The 21,556-nt window shown below is 41.7% G+C and overlaps 1 protein-coding gene across 4 annotated transcripts in view; it reads left to right on the top strand.

Moving 5' to 3' along the window:
* Positions 1 to 9,038: 9,038 nt before the first annotated feature.
* The window catches only part of OSBPL3 (oxysterol binding protein like 3), a 95,213-nt gene continuing 82,695 nt past the window's right edge, over positions 9,039 to 21,556 (top strand). For 2 of the 4 annotated variants that reach the window (XM_027639332.1, XM_027639329.1), the window contains exon 1: positions 18,066 to 18,133. The gene's annotated coding sequence lies outside the window, so the exon portion shown is untranslated. Of the gene's footprint in view, positions 9,144 to 9,527; positions 9,732 to 18,065; positions 18,134 to 21,556 lie in introns of those variants that run through there. The other 2 variants (XM_027639330.1, XM_027639331.1) reach the window with 2 other exon arrangements.

The following is a 21,556-nucleotide window of genomic DNA, read 5'->3' as shown; positions in this document are numbered from 1 at the left end:
CCATCTTGGGCCTCCCATAGGGTCACAGCCTCCTTCATGCATCCACCTGCTCCAGCACGGGCTCCTCCATGGGCTGCAGGTGGGTCTCTGCACCCTGATGGTCCTCCATGGGCTGCAGGTGCACAGCTGCTCCACCATGGGCTGCACCATGGGCTGCAGGGACCTCAGCTCTGGCATCTGGAACACCTTCTCCTCCTCCTTCTGCACTGACCTTGGTGTGTGCACTGTTCCCATGTTCCCACTCTGCTCTTCCCTGGCTGGAATTGTTTCTGCGCAACAACCTTCTGTTCTCAAATATGTTATCACAGAGGCATTATTATCACTCTGAATTGGCTCAGCCTTGGCCAGTGGCAGGAAGTCTGTCCTGGAGCTGGCTGGCATTGGCTCCACCAGACAGGGGAGGCTTCTAGCAGCTTCTAACAAAAGCCACCCCTGTAGCTGCCCCCCCCACTACCAAAACCCAGCCACAGAAACTCACTACACTCAACCACTCCTAACATGACTTATGCTCCAGATTCTTCACTAGTTTCGTTGCCCTTCTCTCCAGCACCTCAATGCCTTTGTTATCATGAGGGGCCCAAAACTGAACACAGGATTCAAATTGCAGCCTCCTCAGTGCCAAGTACAGAGGAACAATCACTGCCTCGTCCTGCTGGCCATGCTATTTCTGATACCAGCCAGGATGCCATTGGCCTTTATGGCCACCTGGGCACACTACTGGCTCATGTTCAACTGCTGTCAACCAGCACTTCCAAGTCTTTTTCCACTCTTTCCCAAGCCTGTAGCGCTGTTGCGACCCAGGTGCAAGATTTGGCATTCACCCTGTTGCATCTCATACAATTGGCCTTGGCCTATCAATGCAGCCTGTCCAGATTCCTCTGCAGAGCCTTCCTACCCTCCAGCAGATCAACACTTCCACCCAACTTGGTATCGTCTGCAAACTGACTGAGAGTGCACTTGATCTCCTTGTCCAGTCATTGATAAAGATACTAAACGGAACTGGCCCCAGTACTGAGCCCTGAGGGATAATGAATGTATATAAGCAGCTCCGTGTCTCTGCCAAATATTTTCCTTCTTCAGTTGTGAATGGAGTACTTTCTGTTTTTAAAGATTATAAAATACATTCGTTCAATCTTGGTTTCTTCAAGTGTGTACAGACCAATGATCTCAGCATTTTTGGTATAATATTTGCCAAACTATTCAACAGGTTTGTTTTTATTTGTTTGGTTGGTTTTTTTATTTCATTTAAAAATAGCAGCTTATTAAAATAAAAATCTTAACAGCTGGGAAATCCCTGTCTATTTGTATTGAAAAGGAGATTTTAGAAGTGGCTGGCTTTAAAACCTTGTGTGGATATCCCTTTCCTACACCACTTCTGGATGCAGAAAAGTGGAAAGGCAGCTGCACATTTCTGTCATGATTGAGGGCACTGTTAATTGAATTTGTGCTAAATGACTACTTGCCTAATCAGCAACTGACTGGATTTGAGGTGATTGTGATGAACTGGCTATACCTGGCTTGCAGGTGAGTAAACTTCCTTTCATGTCTTTTGCTAGTGACCTCTATATTTGTGCTTTGCCCAACATGGGCTGTATGGGAAGTTCGCTTTTCCTCTACTTTACTTTATCAGCCAGTCATGTCAAACTGTGGCACTAATGCCATAAATACTATTGTTTTTCTCTTTCTCAGCAATCACCTTTGACTTCAATTAAAAGCTCTCATTGCTTTATCATTTTCAAAACTTCCTTAACCACAGAGATCCATTCCTGAGCAGTAAACCCTTAGAAAAACAGCATGGATGAAAGGATACATTGAGCAATAGACTGGGTGGCCAGTCTTGCCTCAATTATCATGAAGAAATAGTGGGGGATGGAGAAGGTTGTCTTCCCACAGCTGCCTGGATTCTCATCAGTATTTTGAAAGGCAAAGGCAAATCACAGCCACTCAACATTTTGATCCATTAGGTGAGGCATCTGACACACAACTCACTGAACTTAAAGAATGAGTTTTCCATTGATTTCAACAGCTCTAGATGTGGTCTGATGCTGCTGCATGGAACAGTAATGTTGCTTCAAATAAAGAAGAAGATTTCATTTCTTGGCTGTCCCTTCTGCCTGGAACCACTGCTGGCCTCTGGCAAAAAAAAAAAAATCTGTCTGGACTTACTGACTTGTTTGTGTGGAGCCAGGGTTATGATGTCTGGGAAGACGTATTATTCTGTCAAATAAGGTCTGCTGGCAGCCCTGAAAATGTGAAGTAAGCTTACTAGTATGCATCTGAACCATTTTAAAATTCAGGCCATGACAGTAATGGCTGCAGAAAGAGGAGAGGCTACTACTGTACATCAGCAGAACTAACCTATCTTAGTTTTTCCCCAGTTAACGGCAACTCGGCAGTCAGAATGAACAGTTTTCCTGTTGGAAACCTCCTGTTGAAAAATTAGTAGTTAATTCACCACAGCAACAGGCATGCTTTCTACTGTCCTCTGGTGAAACTGTTAGCTCAGTACAGGCACCTAATGGCTGTGGCAGTGGATGGATCTGCTACATTAACCTGTTACTGAAGTGCAGGTCTGGGGGTGTGTGCTGGTTTTGGCTAGAGTAGAGTTAATTTTCTTCACAGTAGTTAGACTGGGGCTGTCTTTTGGATTTGGGCTGAACAGTGCCAATTATATAGAAACGTTTTTGTTATTGCTGAACAGTGCTTACACAGAGCCAAGGTTTTCTCTGCCTTTCATACTGTAACACAAGCAAGGAGGCTGGGAATGCTTGGCAAGTTGGGAGAAAGCACAGATGGAACAGGTGACTCCAACTGACCAAAAGGGATATTCCATACAATATGACATCACGCTCAGTATAAAAAGGAGGTGGAAGGAGAAAGAAGGGGACATTTGGAGTATATGTTCCCAAGTAACCGTTACATGTGATGGGGCCCTGCTCTCCTGAGTTGGATGAACACCTGCCCGCCCATGGGAAGCAGTGATTTAATTCCTTGTTTTGCTTTGCTTGCATGCACAGCTTTTGTTTTTCCTGTTAAGCTGTCTTTATCTCAACCTACAAGTTTTCTTTTCCCCCTGCGATTCTCTCCCCAGTCCCACTGGTGGGGGAGTGAGCGAGAGGCTGTGTGGTACTTGGTTTCCGGCTGTAGTTAAACCACAACAGGGTGTGTAGAATCAATAGGCACAAACTGGATGTAACTGTGCTCAGTCTGAGAACTAGGAGACTGTCTGATCACTGGAGCAGGGAGGCTCTGGAACAGCTCTTTGGTTGGAGGCCAGAAGCGTAACTTTCAAGTGAGTATGAGGAGAGTTGACTCTCTGCTCTTTAATTCTGACACCAGTCAGGAATAACTGTTCGCTAACGAGTTTAATGTTTGCAGCTGGACATGCACACATTGTCAGGGTCATGCTCATTACTGCTATTATTGACACTGGCTGAGTATCACATGCACTCAAATGAAATAGTAACAACCTTAAGGTTCACACAATGGAAAACTTTGTTCATGCTGGCAGGAAATATACCTTGTAGGTCTAATTTACAAGGTTTGAACAATATAATTTATTTTTACTTTGAAGTGAAGCGCAAAGGCATCTATCCCATGGCCTTCCAGATATAAATTCAGTGTCTTATTCTTACTTTTTGTTCATGGTCCCAAAAGAATGAAGTAATTTGACATCAGCAGTTTTTGTGCATTACTGTTTCCATGTTTTTACCTGTTGTGTGTATTCAAAGGAAAAGAATAGGAAAGCTAGTCCTAATAAGAGAAACTGGGATCCTATTCTCACTGCAGAAAACATTACAGTAATCAAAGATTAAAGAGTCTGTGTTCAGATCCTCTGAGAAAAGGAGAGCTGAGCCCTAACCTCTGGATTTGAAGTGCTCCAGGCTGTGTGCAATAGTTAAGGAAAAAGAATAACACAGGAGGTATGCCTGGGCCTCACCCAGAGCCCAAGGAAGTAAGCAGAAACTTTGGTTGCTTTAACTCTTGATAGATAAGTCTTCCATCTGCATCTAGCTCAGACTCCGGAAAGCCAAAGGACCCTTGGGTGTGGAGTGTCTCCACTAATTCTTTGTGCTCCACAGGAGGTTTCCGTCTCTCCTACTCCAGATAGAACCCCTCACTAGCAATTGCAAAAACCAGGCCTGCATCAGTAGGGAGGGATAATCTGGCCCACAGTGCACTGAATTACACTGTTGCCTAATAGCTGTATTGCTCTCTGCCAACTGAATGGCATCTGGATGCCAGATTCTGCAGAGACCTGTATCACATATCTGTAAACATGCTTTCTGAATACAGTAAACCTCCATGTACTCTGATACTTTCTGCCTCAAGTAACATGGAAAAAAAATAGGACTAACTTTTTTTTTCCATCCGACTGCATTTTAGACAAATACTAAAATCCCAGAACACTTGGACAAATGAGTAATAGTCACCAATGAGGGGGAGGAGGATAAATGTTATAAACCAGCATCTGGTATGTATGAAACCAGCACAAGATTGAGAAATCCAGAATATTCAATTGCCAGTTTGCTAGCTTTTCTTCTTAAAGGAAGGTGCTACTATTAAAAAAAAAATAAAAAATCAGAATTACTTCCTCTTGGAAACCTTGGGGTTGCCTCTCATTTCCAAGGCAGTATTAAAGTTACTGCTTGGAAAAATATCCTCATCTGTGTGAAGAATAAGAAACTCAGTGATTCTTAATTCTCTGTTTTTCTAGAGGTCTGGATGTTAGGTTTGGTCATATCCCACACAGCGACCACTTGACATTCAGAAGTTGGCCCTCAAATGCAGTAAGCCCAGGAGCCAGACAGAATACAACTGGGACCTCCCAGTTTCCCTGGAGCTAAGTAAAATAGACAAATAAAATTCAAATCAAAAGCAAGGAAAGTACTTCTAGCAGTAGTGATTAATATTACTGTTTGTAATTTAGTGATTTCCAAGTCCACATATCCTACTGTGGCAAATAATGCACAAACACAGGCACACACAAAAGACAGGGTTCTGCAGAGACTGCATTTTTGGCTTTTGGGTCTTTTTTAAGCCATATCTGTTGCATGCCTTCTCTATTTCTCTGGTGTGCACCAGCACCTTCAGGGATGCATCAGCAGTGCTGTGGAAAGAGGCTGTAAAGCTGTGTTATGTTATCATGTCATGTTACATGTCATGTGATGTTGAGTATATCATGTTACACAGCAGGTATACACTATGTATGGTCATGGCAGACACAGTAAATCTGTGCATCTTTTTAATGTTTGCTGTCCAGTTCCTTGTATTCCAGCTTTGTAAATTTTGGGCTAGCGCAAACTTCTTTTGACTATTTGCTATATGGACCCTCTCGCTGAGTGCCAGGCTGGTGAATATTCATTCCTTTTCAGTTTTTCACCTTTCCATTTTCTGGTCACACATCTGCTTTGCAAACATGGAAAGACATAAGCATTGCAGCTCTCTACTTTCACCTGAATAAGTAAAGGACAATCAGTTTAGCAGCTTGTAAGGGGAAGAAAAGTAAACAGTGCTGTGACAGCAGGTCTGCTTTCTCCCACAACCATAGAGCTCTGACCACCACACAAATTGAAGGGCACAGTCAAGACTGCTGGAAGTATTGAACAATTAATGAATTTTGCAACAGATATAATATGTTTTTACCTCAGAGGTATCCAGAAGGGCTCCAAAGGGAATTTAACATGGATAATTCTAGTTGGGAAGCCAGACAGGCCACAGAAGAAAACCCAGTAACTATGGTAATGTGAAAAGAGGCCTGGGCAGCCTAGGGAGATAGGCAACATTTAGAAGTATCAGCAAGAAAGATACAGGAAAAGTAGTGCCAGTAGCTTCCATAAGACCAACCAGTAAGTGCAACAGGACAACAGCAATGTTTGTCAAGGCACTGTCAGAGGGATAGAGGCTTCTCAGCACTGACTGAGAATAAAATCAAAGGTACTGGCATAAGGACAGAAATTACGTGATGGGGATGCCTGGTAGCAAGAGAAAAGGTACCAAAGACAGATTTATTTTTGTGCACAAAGATGTTTCTGAATTTCAAGACAGATAACTCCTGCACTGGACTGAAGATATATATGCATAGTCATCAGAAGAGAAAGACACATGAATCCAATAACTTTGCAATGTGCACAACTCTCCTGCAGCTCATACCTTCTCAGCCACAAGGATACTGATAAATATATCCATCTGCTGTAAATGTAGAAGCTCTTCACAAGTCTTATTTGTCCATTGTTCAGCTCAAACCACAGGACATTACTTGTGTCTCATAACAAGCCTTTCTCTTTGTGGTCCATATACATGGTAGGGAAGCTTGCTTACTCACGAGACTAAGATTGCTTAAACATGAAACATCATTGCATGTCTTTGAGTTCAATAGAGTTGCAGTAATTATTTTCACCTAATAATTAAAGGACAAAAAAATCAAGCTGGAAATCAAAAGACAATCCCTTTCATTGCACCACTGGAAACATTATTTTGAACTATCTTTACAAAACCACAGGAAAGAGCAAGCTAAAAGGACACATGTATTAGTAGAGTTTTAATTCAGACCATATATTTTAATTCTGAATTATAATAGATCAAAGGGAAACTGAAATAAAAAAAATACCTGTTGGATTATGTAGAATGGAGTTTCTCTTCTTAATAGCTCTGAAAAGATTACAGTGTCATGAGGCTCCATCAATCAGAACAGAAAACCCAAAGAACAAGGATAAATCAAAGGTTAAGTGCACGGTGCTGAGGAACACTCTAACCACCTTCCTTTTACAATTATAAACCGGATGAGTTTGTGTTAGCGGATCTATTTAGAAAGAAAAACAGCAGTCTATATTCACACAGAGACTTTCTGCCCATGCATTTCCCCTGATGTTTACAACCACCTTGTATTTTGCCATCTCAGTTAATGAACTGTCGCTATTTCTCTGTGTGTATTCTTAAAAGGCTTGTTATTAATTTATTTTTAAACTTCTCTTTAGCCCAGGAAAAGAGAGCACTACAATATTCATTGTTTCTATTCAACAGAAGGGAAGAACAAAAGGAAAGGAAACAAAGCCCTAGATCCATAGAAAGATCAAACTCCTTTCTACTGTAACTCCAGTGAAATAATTTAATATAGCCCAGAGATGTGCTTAGTCCATGTTTTTTACGCAAGAACAGTAAAGGTCCTAAATATTTCAGGAACCTCAAACAGGGATTGCCTAGGGATTGTCTATATGGCAGGACTCAAGATGGAGATTTTGGTCTCAAAGAGAATTTTATTTTTACATTGTTTGTTTCCTTTCTGTTGCAGAGCTTCGAGACTGTACATCCTCAGGGAGACATCCAGTTACTTTCTAAATCAAGAGGTGGTCTAAGTTTGGTTTCAGTGGAAGCTGGAACAGGCCGCACATGCATAGGAAACATGCTGTTATCTAACAGCCTGCTGTTATATCATGTGATCACTAGAAAGGTGTACCATCAACATATTCTAGTCAACATTAGACATGTCTAATTTTTCCTTAACCAATTTGGTGCTGCAGGCTATTTGGGGCCCTTAGTTCAACAACTGTGCTCTTTAAAATGACAGTGAGTGCTAATTTTGTCCTAAAACCTGGATTTATAAAAACTTTTATAAAACCTGAAACCTAAGGAATTGCCATATGCTATTGTTAAATTGCAGTTGTTTGCATGCTGATATATACCCTCCAGGAATGCCTGAACTCCCATACAGCAGCAACTTGGAGCTACATTAAACAATATAATGAAAACTAAAACTGCTTCTGTAGCTTTTTGTTGACTTTCATGCTTGATGCTGACCAAGAAGTCATTGCTTGAGTTTTCACTGTGTAGGCAGCATCTCCTTAAGCTATCATCAGGTTGTATGGCTTCAGTCAGCAGCAGAGGCAACAGATGCCCTCTCCACTGTAGTACCATTGCCATCGCTGGGCTTTGTGAACAAAGATTTGGGAAGGGCTCTACCCACGTTTGTTGTAAGCATGTTGGTGGCTAAAAAGCCAATACCAGACAGGCATGTCCGGTTGCAAAAGGTATAGCAGAAAGACTCCTTAGATGGTATATTCTGCAAGGCACGATTCTTTCTGCGTTGTCTTTTCTCCTCAAGGGTGATCCTGCGTGCTTTCTGGAAAGCATCCACAGCGTTATAGATGGTGAGTCTCCAGACCTCCTGATTGGAAGCCAGAGTAGACCAGTTATGATGATCAATATGGCCAAGGCTGAGGTGTTGTTTCAGGGAGTCCTTGTATCTTCTCTTTGGGGCTCCTCTCTTGGGGCAGCCAGTGGCAAGTTCACCATAAAGCAAGAGTACCATTGTAGGCCAGCTCTGAAAGCAGCTTTCACCGTGTTGGGTCACTCTGGTGCCTATGGTTTGGGAAGCCTCCACCTGATAGTGTTCTTAGTAAAAGTTATACTCTGTGGTGTCTCTCATGCCCTTACAAGGTTTCACTCAAAGTGCAAGGTACTACTCTACTCCTGGGTTATGCTACTACAAGTTCTCATCTGTTAATACCCTCTCTACCTTGCTCGAGCTTGCTTTTACAAATGCCTTTGCTGTTTTTTAATGCTGTATGAATAGTATACATGAAGAAAAGGGTTTCTCTTTCCCTCCAGCTGAGAAAAGCATTGAGTTCTGAATGGAATCAAAAAGCAGCTATCAGTTTTAGGCACATGAGGCTGAGTAAACCGGGGGTTCTTCCCGCCCCCCTCCCTTTCTCCTAAGTGTAGATTAAATCGCAATTTGTAAATAAAAACGGCGTGAATGGTGTGCTAGGTGACATCCCGTCTACATCCTTGCAAGCAGTAACAATTTCTGAAAGATTTAGCACAGATATTCAGAGTTCGTGGAAGCCGTCCAGCGCACTTCTAACGGCCTGTATCTAATTTGTCATTCAAGTTGTTTCTTTTTAAATAAGGCGCAGAGGAACACGCTAATTTTAGGATGCCGATGCTGGGCGGGGGGAGCGGGGGAAGGCAGGGAGGAGTGGTTCTCTCCCACGGAGGAGCTCTTCCCGAGGCGGCGGGCAAGGACAGGCGCGGGAAGCGCTCCCAGTGAGCGGGAAGTGATGCCCTCGGGCTGCCGCGGGTGCGACGAGCCCCCGACAAGCCCTCTCTGCCGGCACCCGCTCGCACTTCGCCTCTACGGCGTGGTAAGCCGCTCCCTCGGGACGAGGCGGCTCAGGGAGCCATCGCTCCCTCGGTTCCGAGTCTCCCGCAGGGCCGCTGCGGGATTAGCTCCGCGCCCGCCCTGCCCTGCCGTGCCCGCAGCCCGCCCTGCCCCGGCTGCTTAAGGCCGACTCGCGGGCTCAGCTCCGGCTTAGCCCGGGACTCCTGTCCCCGCGTCCCCTCGGGGACCGCTCCCCACCTGTCCGCGGGCGCTGCCCGTGACGTCATGGAAACACCCCCTTCCCCCGCCCCGCCGGCCAGGAAGGCGGGCGGGAGCAGCGGCTCCTGCGGGCGGCGGGGCGGGGGCAGCGCGGCGACTCCTCCTGTTGGCCGGCGGGGCCGTCAGTCGAGCGCGGCGGTCCCGACGCCGGTCCCGCTCGTGGGCGCTCCCCGGCAGTCGGAGCGAGCGCTCCCGCCCGAACCGGCGCAGGTGGAGCGGCCCTTTATGGTGGCGGCTGTCGCTGCTTTCAGGCTCCGGCCTCCCTCCCTCCCTCCCTCGCTCCTGCCTGCGGGGCGCCGCTGCCCGGGGGCCATGGCGGGGGCGGCCGGCGGGCCGTAGGTGAGGAGCTCAGGTGGGTGTCCGCCGAAGGGACGGGGCGGTGTAGCGGGGCGCACCCCCGGGCGGGCTGGGGCGGTGGTGCTGCCCTCGCTGAAGGGCCGCGGGGCGAGCCAGGCTGGGGGGCGGCGGCGGCGAGCTGGGCACGCGAGGAGAGTGGCGTTTTAGCGCACGGAGAGCACCTTTCTCGCCCGGCTGGCAGCGAGGGCGCCCAGGGCTGACTGCCGGGACTGCTGCCGGTGCAGCGCCTTCTCCCGCCTGCCCCGCCGAGCCCCTCTCCTGCCACCTCCTATGGCCCTCGTGGTCCCCGGCCGCGCTGTCACAGCCCCACGCGGCTGATCTGGAGCGGCAGCCAACTTAGACATCTTTCCCCGCTCCGGGAAGGTGCCGCTGACGGGGTTATTCGACTCCTGGTGCGCTCCGTGTGGCACCGAGGTGGAGCGCGTTCCGGGCGGGCTGTGACACACCGGGCTGGCCCTGCCCGGGGAGCGGTGGCTGTTCCCGGTGTGGGCTGGGACAGGTCTCCTCGCCTGCTGCGGGCTCTGGGGAATCGCCCGGCAGCCGGCTGGCTGTGAAATGGAACTTCAGAGTTCTTGGAGGTGTTTGCAAAGCCGTCACTCTCCTCTAATTCTGTGTTTCTCTGTGCGCTTGTAAAATAAAACAGTAATAAAAAAAGAAAAAGCCGCCATTCTTATTATTTTTATTTCTCCCCTGCATCTTAAAGAAAATAGGTTAATTAAATCCGTCTTCGGTTTCCAGGTTGATTTAATTTCCATTTGAGGACCAATTAAGCAATATGAGCTTTTAAATACACCATTACTTGAAAACTGTTTGCTGTACAACTCAGTGACAGTGAAGTACTCTTCACTGAGACTTTTATTTTTACTAGGAGAATATCTGGAATGGCTAGTCTGGAACGGCATTTAATAAATGTAAGGTAGTTTGTCTACCTTACAGTTTTGTCCTAGGTCTCTAATAATGGTAACAGTGTTCTTCTTTCTGTTTTCTTGAGAAGGGACACAGGGAGTAGTTGCTTCATCCCTTGACTTTCATCGATTAATTACAGAGTTCAGAGTGTTTCACTCATAGAGTTCAGAGCATTTTACTCTACTTAATTTCAACAGAGCTTTGTAGGCCTGGTTTGGTTATTTAAAGCATGTGTTTTCATTAACAGTTTCTGTAAAGTCATGGGTAACAAGAGTTTTAATTTTCATGAGCTTTTATTTTTATTGTTGAAAATATTTTAAAAAAGGTATCTTTAAATAATACTCCCTCGCCTGTATTTGCAATAGATTAAGCTAACTACTTTTCCACTGTGGCTCTTAGGGCATTTTCAGAACAATGGCATTCACAAGTCTTTACTATCTTTACTCTTATATTGCCTTCCTCATACATTGCTTTAGGCCAATTTATGCCCTCTTTTTTATCATTTTGTGTAATGTCTTGGTTTGCATGCAGGAAAGGTGGGAGAGGACTTTTAGGTATTGGAGATGTTCTCTGTGTGTGCACTGGACAATTGTGGTTGTGCTGAAATTCCTAGTGTGTTCACTCAGGACAGGAAAGGATGGTGGGACTCAGCTGGAGTCTGCTTGTTGCAACACTGTCTGGCTAGCTTATTCACTGTTGCAAGTGTAAGTATTCTGTATTTTATACGGAACCTTATTTGTTTTTTTTTTAAGTAGACGTGGACATATAGTCATAAAGGATTGGGTCTTGTTCAAACCACATCTGTTATAAACAGATGCGTGTCAGCCTAATGGCTATTCCTTCATTTGTTGCATTCTCTAGGTCTTGTTACACACTGTGGAGGAAGTAGAGTCAAACAGGGAATTTCCTGTATCTTATGGTTTCTAACTCTAAAACTAAGTTTTCAGTTGCTACAAATGGTACTCTTAGCTACAAAATGAGAAAAGCCTTTCTATTGAAAAGTTAATTCATACACTAAGTGCTAATGTGTTTTAGATTTAAACTGGATGCTGTAAGGTGCATTTCAAAACCATGCAGTGATGAAGGAGGCAGCAGAATGAGTATGTGACTGTGCAGTCATTGGATACTTTTATAGGTCAGAAACAGCGTAGTATCTGTATCAGCATATTTTGATCTTATTGAATTCAATCTTACTTTACTTCAGTTAAGATTTGACTTGCCAAAGTTGTAAAGTTTTGCTGCTAAAGGGCTGAGGGGTAGATACTGTGATACACTGCAACTAATGTAGCCAAAGAAACTTCTAGGAGAATCTAATTGCTTTTTCCGGTATCAAATTTCAGATAATAGGATGCAGATATTCTGACATCTGACAAACAACTATCCAGATAGGGACTAATGTGTTACCAAATTTACTCTGCTCTGCTTTTTGAGATGCTGGATTTATGTCTCTGTCTTCTGCATTAACGGTTATGGTAAAGTGTTATACTTTATGGGACTTTGTTTTTAGGCTCCTGCAGCTGCCACTTTTAAGTCTTTGAATATTGTGGCTTGAAATACATGTTTCAGTGCTTTAGTTTTTCATTTATCTAAAGGACAAGAAGGTTTTGTGTATGTAACATTGTCCTTTTGTGGGTACTTGTCCTTATTCTGCTAACATAAAATATATCTCTGTGTTATCTAATTACCTTAGAGCGAAGTTTTCTGTCTGCCTTCAAGGTTGAGTGATGTGGGTGTTGATGCTAATGAATATGACAGTCTACATAAAGTTGAAGACATAATAGCTAAGAAAAGCACAGCTGTGGGTCTGACCCTGGGAGGCACGATATCTGTAACTCCTTCTCCTTTCAATCTGTTCTAGCTCGTTGTTCATGCAAAGTTCTTGAAGATGCTTGTGACTTTCACATGGTGCTTATGTTCAGAAATAGATTCTATTATATATGAAGTTATGGCATGAATGAATACAGCGTTGGAGTTGTAGTTTTGGAGCTCTGTCATCATGAAACTCATGGCCTGTTGTTGCAAGTTACCTGAAACATTTATATGTAGAGTTAAGGACCGCCCCAGCCAGGGCAGAAAACAAAAAACACGAACAGATTCTTTCTGGTTTTCTGTATTCAGCTGTCCCAACTGAGATAATTGTTAAATGATCAGAGCTGTTGGTACTGTTGGATTTTTTTGTTTGGTTTGCGGCATTGTTTTGTTTTGTTTTTCTAAAATACAAATTCAATGGCAATTCTGGTACCTGCCTTCTTAGTAAAAGCAGTGAGGACTCTAAGAATGCTAGCTGAAACTGAGAAATGTATTTGGCCATTGCAGCTCAGCCCGTGCTGTCCTGCCTGTCTGGTGTGCCAGAAGAGCACTGACTCAGTGCAAGCTCCTTAGGGTAGAAGTCACGTGTCAGTGTGTAGCACTGAGCACAGCAGGGCTTAATCCTATTTCGGTGTCTGGGTGCTCCGTGATGTTAACCACAAAAGTAAAGAAATACAGCTGAGCTGCTTTCAATGATGCAAGTGCTGGGTGGTTTTTGCAATGCTTGTTTGCTATTTGCTAATGATTCCCAGTGTTTGGATGAAGGCTATTCTAGACATGCCTCTTGAATTGTTTTCTGTGGAAAATACGTACTGATAAGCAAAACTTGACAGGAATTCCTGTTATGTGCAACAGGAGGGAGGAATAAGAGAGAGAACTGACTTTCATTGACCTCTAAGCCCCAAGCTGAAGTAGTGCATTGAGAATTGCTATGTGCATCTGGCTCTTAGACATATCTCTAAACTAAATAATTGTATATCTGGCTGTAAGACAGCCTGACATAAAGATAGGGGCTGCCTAATAGCGTCTGGTAAGTCACAGAAGGAAGGTTGCAGTTATGATGCTTTATGTGCTTCTGTGCATTACTTTTCAATTTCATAAGTTTAGTCTGAATTTGAAAATTCTTCCTTTGAAGTTATTGAACAACATATTAGGCAAGCTCTGCATTCCTTATCCAACCATGAGGAATATATATATCTATGTTTCTAGATTTCTCACTTTCAAGTCCAGTTGTTAAATTACAAGTACTTGAACTGAACATTTCCTCTTTAGCCTTTAAGTTGTGGGGTTTTGATATCTGAGTCATATTTCAGTTGGCAAACACAGCTGCTGCCATGTCAACATATAATTATTCCCTTCTGAACATTTTCTTTGGCACTTATGTTAACACGAGTGTGCAAACAAATCTTCCTTTCCTCTGCCTTCCACTGTAATGTAGGGATTGACAATTAAAGAGATTTTTCTTTTGATTCGTCTTTCCATAACAGTAACTTTTTAAGTGATAGCTTCAGATTCTACCTGCATGTTGGTTGCATTGAAACCTAAAAACTGTGGTACTATGTGGTGCTACAGTTGTTATGCAGCATTTGTATTTAGTTGCTGCTCTTAGAATGAAGACAGTAACAATACAGAATAGTGAAGATGAGAAACCCATCCTTGTTTGTAACAGTGTTTCTAACTATTCTGTGTTTACTGTGGTGATATCTGTTGAATTTCAGCAATGATTTATTATTATTATTAATAATAATAATAATAATAAAGTAATGGGCTTTCTGGCCATTTGGTGCATCCTCTGATAAATGTTTTCTGGATAGAAGTCTGAAATGTTCCCTCACTGAATGCATTCATACTCTTCCCTCATTTTAATTGCACTCAGTTCTGTTATTACTGCTTGTGATGATACTGCAAAGATTCTGTTATCACAAGTGTAATCTCTTATCTGTCATGCCAGTTGCTTAGGTCGTTTTTAGGTCACTAATCTGACACCACTTTTTCTCATGATTTTGGTGGGTTTTCCTAGTAGCAGCATACACAGTTGTACTCTTCTGACTTAAGTCTGTTCTACTTTCATATAGGTGCCAGTGAAAATGAATGAAGCTCCTGTTCCTAATGGTTCTGATAAATACAGCTGTGTGGGTGTACTCCGTTTGCCTCACATGTATACTTTTCTCTGCCCAGAGAGTAGATGAAATCACTGAAGAGACAATTTCTGAACAGCTTGTCAATCAGCAAAAGAACCATGTGTGCAGGAGACTTTATCCTTCTCAGTGCACAAGCCCATCTGTGTCACTATTTATTCTACTTGTTACAGAAGATTAAGTCTTGCCCTTCAAGTTTTCATGGGAGCAGAGTAGGATATAGGTTTCTTGTACTTTCTTCCATCTTGCCAGCCACACATGTTAAAAACATTTTGTTGCAATGTCTCCCTCTTCTCCAAGATAATTGCTTTGTCAGTGTGCCTAGAAAAATAGCCTTGAGGAGGGATAGAGTTACTTCATAGTCCTAGTTAACGAAGTGAAATGTACAATTCTTATTTTTACAGAACTTTTTTTGTCCTATCTTAGTGAAAACATATGACTTTGAAACCAGTCTTGGTAAGTTTTATTGTCAAAAGGCTTCTGGTGCTGTCTCAGGCTGCAAGGCAGAACCATGGCATCTCTCTTGAATACGATGTGGAACACGTTACTCATGCTGGCATCTGAGACTACATTGGCTGTAATTGTATTGCTAGAAAAAAAAAGCTTGTTTAATAGTCTTATAAAATATTGTATTCTGAAGGAGTGTGAATGATTTTATCTTTTTTTTCTGTGTCTTTTGCTTGTGACAAATACGAGTGCGGAGATCCCCTAGACAAAGCTTTGACAGCATAAACTGTGAATTTAAGTGCAATTATTAATGAGGGGGAGGAGGAAGTTTCAATATGAACATGATGCTGTCTTGTATACCTTAAAAAAAGAAACAGCAAGTGTCAATCTTCTGCTTGAATGATTTAAAATAACGATGTGTAAATCATCAGTAGCAACTGTCATTCTGAAGATGTGCAAGTGATTACTGTCTGCCTACTTGGGAGCAGATGAAGCTGACTCCAGAGGATGTGGGCTACTGAGTCTCTACAAGTTTGTTAAGATGCCTGTGGTTAGGAGTTTGTGGTGGCTTTCTGAAGTTTACTCCCTAATACTTTGCTGCTCACCAAAGGAAGGCAGGCTGGTACTTGCTGTGTGATGGTACTTCTCACAGTTCGGTAGCTGTGTGGGGTTTTCCCCCAATTGGATATATCTGCATTTGTGCAGCTTAGAGGCAGGTGAGCTCTCAGTTCTTGGGAACTATGCATCAATTTAGGTAGCAGGTGTTTTAAGAACTTGGTAACCCATTTTTTTAGCAATGATTTTGCCAAGTCAAAAGAAGCAGACTGCCTAGCATGCATCAGGCTATTTGGAGCTGGCATAGTTGCTAAAAGATTGCAGGTGTTTGCTTTTTAAATAAGCAATATTGGAATAAAGAAACAAAAAAAATAATAAGGAAAAGGCATTAAGACTATACCTGAGGAGCAGACTTCTCCCTAACTTTTTTTTTTTTCCTAGTAAGAGTGATTAATAAGGCTCTAGGGTCTACCCTGGAAACTTCTCAGAACTCCATCTTACTTGCTGTTACTGTTAAATAGGGTTAGCCGAATCACTTGGAACAGCCATGTTTAGTTTCCTTAGAAGATAACATTCTGATAATGGTTTGTCACTTGTTAAGATATGTGACAGGACCAGAGGCAATGGGCATTGAAAGACAGGAGTTTCCCTCTGAACATCATGAAGTATTTTCTTCACCGCGAAGGTGATTGAGCAATGGCACACGTTGCCCAGAGATGTTTTGGAGTCTCCCTTGCTTGGAGATATTCAAAAGCTGTTGGGACATCATCCTGGGTAACCTGTTCCAGCTGACCCTGCTTGAGCAGGGGGTGGGGGGGTGGACCAGATGTCCTCAAAAGATCCCTTCCAATTTCAACCATTCTGTGATAACTTTACTAGTATATTTTGAATCTTAGTATAGTGCAGCTCTGCTTGTCAAATTCTGAGATCTATAAATTATCTTTTAAAAACCCAGTCAGAGTTGGGTTTTTTCTGGCCTTGCCCGGGCCTTAACTAAGGCAATAAGCAACCTTGTGGTTTGGATAGAGGTCATCTTTCATACAGCGGGGTGTTATACAACATTGTTGTAGTAGGCTTCCTAAGGAGGATTGCTGATGTCTGTCTGAGAGAATTTGACTTTTAGAAAGAGGAGAACTAGAACTAATGGGGTTTTCTAATTTGCTGATACTGAAGTCAAATAACAACAATATGTATATGAAGACAGGAGAATCTAGGCTAGATCTAGTCCTGTTATTGAACTCGAGTAGCAACCATGTTAGGAAAGAAGACTTAATATTTCTTGTCTGTTTTTTTGAATATGCAAGGGTTTAGGAGTTTGTCATAACTTGGCAAGAAAGATACTGGTTTTTTAACATGTGAATTCAGTAGCTGTGCCCTTACTGGTATCAGCAAATACTATTTACTGAATAAAATGATGGGCAACAAAGATGTATCATGAACCCTCATTTGCCTACAACTGTAATATCTGTACCACTTCTAGGCTGAGGAGGCAGCCAGCTGCATTTAGGAGAATGTTTTGCTATGTTATTCTTAACTTTCCATCCCAAAATACAGATCCACAGGAAAGGAAATCCAAAATTTGTGTGCCAGAAATGTTGAGCCAAAGTATTATAATTTATTCTTGTTTTCCTTAACTGAATGATATTGATATTTTTTACTGAGTGACATAACTAGGAAGTAACAATTCATAGCCCTTACACTACTGCCACAGCTGCTGAATTCAGGAAGTATAAAAACCATTCATTCTTTCCTGTTGTTTGTTTTTTTTTTTTTTAAGTGATATCACTGAGTTCATTTGCAGATTTCTTACTGTCTTTCAAATCTACCTATTTCAATTGCAAGACATTAAAACCAGAAGCATTTAAAACTACGATAAGTTTATAAACCTTATAAAACTAAGTGACTTATTTAATATCTCCCAGTGCTTAGAGAATACCAAATTGTTGAGGAAGGAGAACTTGCTGAGGTAGGGAACTGCAGTTGTGGATAAAATAAGTTGTTGCCTTTTAGCTGATATCCAGTTTGTTTTGTTGAAACAAGCTTTTTAACATCCTATTTCTTAGAATAAGTATACAAATGCACTGCTGAAATCATGTTTTTTCATTCACTGAATAAATATGGAACTTCATTTCAGATTCGGAGATAAGAGGTTATAATTTTCCACAGGATGGCTGAATCATAGTCTTCTCTCCACACGCATGCATGCACACAATTTAACAGCTTATTTTCCTATGTACAGTACTATTTTGTACTTTACTTCTTGAAGTTCAGCAGGATCAACACTTCTAATTGAAAATCAACAGCAGAGCCATTATCAGGATATCACTTTGGTTAATGAGACTTGCTGGCTCTTTGCTTGTTTTTACTTTTTTTCCCTTTTTCTTCTTCTAATGTCAGGCTTTGATAAAATGGCATATTTGATAAGGATGACTTGTAATTTTTTTTTCCTTTATTGCAGGAACACATAAGTAAGTATACAAGGTCATTTTCTTCTGCCGTGTCATGTGCATGCAGTTGTTTGTGTACTGAAGATCCCTTACAGGTGATATTACATTTTGAAAGACCAAATTTCAAGTAATGGGACTTGAATAAAAATACCATTGGGTATTTTTAAATGCATACAAAGTAATTATTTTCATCAGAAAGGTTTAATAATTTGCTTTTAGTCCTAGTTCATTAGTTTGACAAACCGAGCAAGGAAAATGCAACTTTCCACTTATTTCTGGTTGTATTGTCTGCCGTCTCTGTTTTTAAACAAGTGGTTTCCTTAATTTCTTAGTAATACAGTGGTATAACAGTGTCTGTATCTCAGTGACATGAATTGACTGAGCGTTCTCACTTGGGGAAGGGCTTGCGGGACTTGTTTAGGGTGGAAACCACTTCCTACTTGAAAAGGCTTAGGAAATCTTGGTTTCTGAGGCACAACTCAGCATTTGAAAACATCCATGTTTTTCTAACTGAGGATGCCATTTCTGTATTGACATTTCAGACATGGCATTGAACTACAAAACGTTCCTTGTCAGGTGAGCTTGCATTATTTACTTTAATATGACTAGAATGCATGGTTAGCATAAGCACACCCTCTATTCAGTGCCAGATGAGAGTTGTTTGCTTATAGCTTTCTCAAATTAAACTCTTAAATAGTAGTTCAGTCTCCAGAACCATTCTACAAAAGGATCATCTTTGATTGCTGTTAAATGAATTTTATGTTCTAAACTTAAAAAAAAAAAGAAAAAAGTTTGTCTCTTGACTATTAAAAAGATGTAATGCCTTTCTCACTGTAGACTGTCTTCTAGTACTCACATCTTGCAGAACTAGAATTCTTGAGGGTTTATCATTCTTAATGTCATTGCTCAACAGTCTGCAGGTGCATTGCTACTTGATCCACCTCGTGATGGGTTACTTAAGAAGAGAGAAGGCGTAGGCTGTGCGTCTGTTGTGCATTAATTTATTGACAAAATCATATCTTCTATATTAGCCTAGTATAATGCACTTACAGCTGAGAGGAAGGGTAGTGTTTGGTAAGGGAACTAGGGATGAAGGGCAGGAAAACAGATTTATTTTTTTTTCTTACGTATCAGTGTACATAAGTTTAATTCTCACTTCTTATTTTGATTGACCAAACTGCTTTATTTCCTTGTGCCTTTCTTTGGCCCTTGAAAATCATGAGGGTGTTTTGAGTAAATACAGCCAAGTCATCTTATGAAGCTGTTTTACCCAGTCTGTTAATGTCACTGAAATATTTGCATGCAAAAATGCTTTGTGAAATGTAGGAGGAGTGCAAACAAAAATTACAAGGTGTAGATGGGGTAGATTTGTGCTGAGATTAACTTTGAGGAAGGGAATTATTCTGATCTCCTGCTTCTTCCTTGCACTGAGATTCTGAAGCACTTGTTTCTCTGTGTCTGAGTCCCAGAACTCTTGAGAACTGTAGTTGTTGTCTTTGGAAAGGCCAGGACATGCAAAGTATTGACATCAAGTCAAGAAGAAAATATCCTCAAATTTCATTTTCAGAACTGACATAGTTGAAGCTAATAGTTGCCTAAACATAGATTCTAAAAAGTAGTTTCCTTGATCTGCCACTTTTAAAAATTATATTCCTTAAAAAAAAACCCACAAAAACACACTAAAACTTTGTTCACAAAAGAAATACTTAAAAGTGAGTAAAGCTGAAGTAATTTGTCTTTATTAGTGGAACCTTAAGAGTATTAAGGCAAGGTCAGTTTTGCACACCAGATTAAATCAGCGATAATAACTTTGGCAAGTGGCATATAAAGACTTCTGTGCTGAAAGTGGCTGTACTGACATATCACAGGACTGGAAGAGAGTTCCTGGTTACTCAGGTTCAGTATTTGTAGCAGTCAATGTATATTGTATATTCCCTTTGTTAAAGTGACCAAGCATCATTTTAAACTTTGTCCCATTAACAAATTATTTCAAAGCTTCCCTGTTTGGACTAAAACTTTATTCCAGTATTCTGCCTAAATGTATAGTATGCCCGAATAAAACTGTTTTTTTTTCTTGGTATTTATAAAAGCACCTGCATTTCATCTAAACCTTTGTAAAGCATTAACTTTTTGTTTTGTTCGTGTGAGTGAGGCTCTCTCTCCTGGTCAGTTTAGGAGTCTTGCATTTAGACTTGAAGAGATGCAGGGAATCTTGTAATGTGGTGACTAGGTATGCTCATTTCAGGACAATATTCTGCTGTCAATCTTCCTTGCATAAACTTACATTGATCTCATGTGTGTCTTAGGTGTTATTCTTTGTTTTCTGACCAGATTAGGTGCTGGCAGTGCCTTGCACAGTGACTTTTTTTTGACGCTTCCCTGTACAGATCTGTAGGAAATGCCTTAGTTTATGTCAAGGGTAGCTTTTTTGTCCCTTTTCTTAACTTCATCAGTTTGGTCATGAGTTGATTAGACATTCACTCTGTGTGTGTGAATACCTTGCTTTCCTTGTTCACTTCAGCTGTCACAGCAGTCTTACTCCTGGGGTCCTGACCTTGCCTTCAGGGCCGATGAACTGCATTTCCTGTCACTGCTTCTGTTCATATGGTTCCTCTCACCTGGTATTCTAGTTGTTCGATGCATCAGAGGTGCCTGTATACTTTTTGTCAGCAGCAACTTTTACTAGACATCTCAATTCCCTTGCCACTAGTAGGGCTGTTAAATAAAACCAGCCCCAAGGTAATTCTTGGCAACCTCTTCTGGTGATCCCTGTCCAGCCTGATAATTGTTTTCATTGTCTTCTGTGGCCAGTTGGTCACTTTGCAGTTCTTCTACCAAAAAGGACCATTACTAGGTTTTGTTAATGCAGCTGTTGTCAGGTCCAGATAAGATCTAAGATTTCTTCTGTCTGTTTTTTTTTTTGTTTGTTTTGTTTTTTTTTAAAATAACTCTTACTATTGACTATGTGTTAATGATTGTAGTAGGGCTGATTTCTTTCTACTTTTTCCCCCCTCATCTTTAACTCTAAAGACAGGTATTCTGTTTGCCCTCCTGTCATCATAGAGTACCTCCCACTGGTTTTTTGGTCTGCTTTAGAAGTATAGACTAGAGTTTTTAAATTTTTCTATTGACTAGAGGCGAAGTAGGCATAATAACTTAAGAATGCATGGAAGCTTTCTTTGCAACTATATATTCAATTTAATCTGCCTTTTCTTGCAGAAATCTGTAGTGGTTTCATGTGGTTTTCTCTACATGTGCTCAAGAAGCTGTTCCTTTTGATTCTGTGCTGGTATTGATGGTTTCCAGGTCTGTTTCATAGTAGACATCCTGTCTTTCTTTTCTTTACTAAGACATTTTCACTTCCACATTACTACTTCACATAGTTTCTTTGAATTGTTGAAGAACTCTTTTTTTTTTTTAATATCTTTTAAATCAAATTTTTTGAAAGCTATAACTTTATTCCTGTACTTTGACATACAAGGTGCAACTTCTTGAATCAACTTCTTCCCTGCCTTTTG

The sequence above is a fragment of the Corapipo altera genome, unplaced genomic scaffold (assembly GCF_003945725.1).
Source record: "Corapipo altera isolate COAL_440 unplaced genomic scaffold, ASM394572v1 44, whole genome shotgun sequence".
Taxonomy (NCBI): Eukaryota; Metazoa; Chordata; class Aves; order Passeriformes; family Pipridae; genus Corapipo; species Corapipo altera.
The sequence above is the reverse complement of the archived record's forward strand: the minus strand, read 5'-3'. Positions and strand labels throughout refer to the sequence as shown.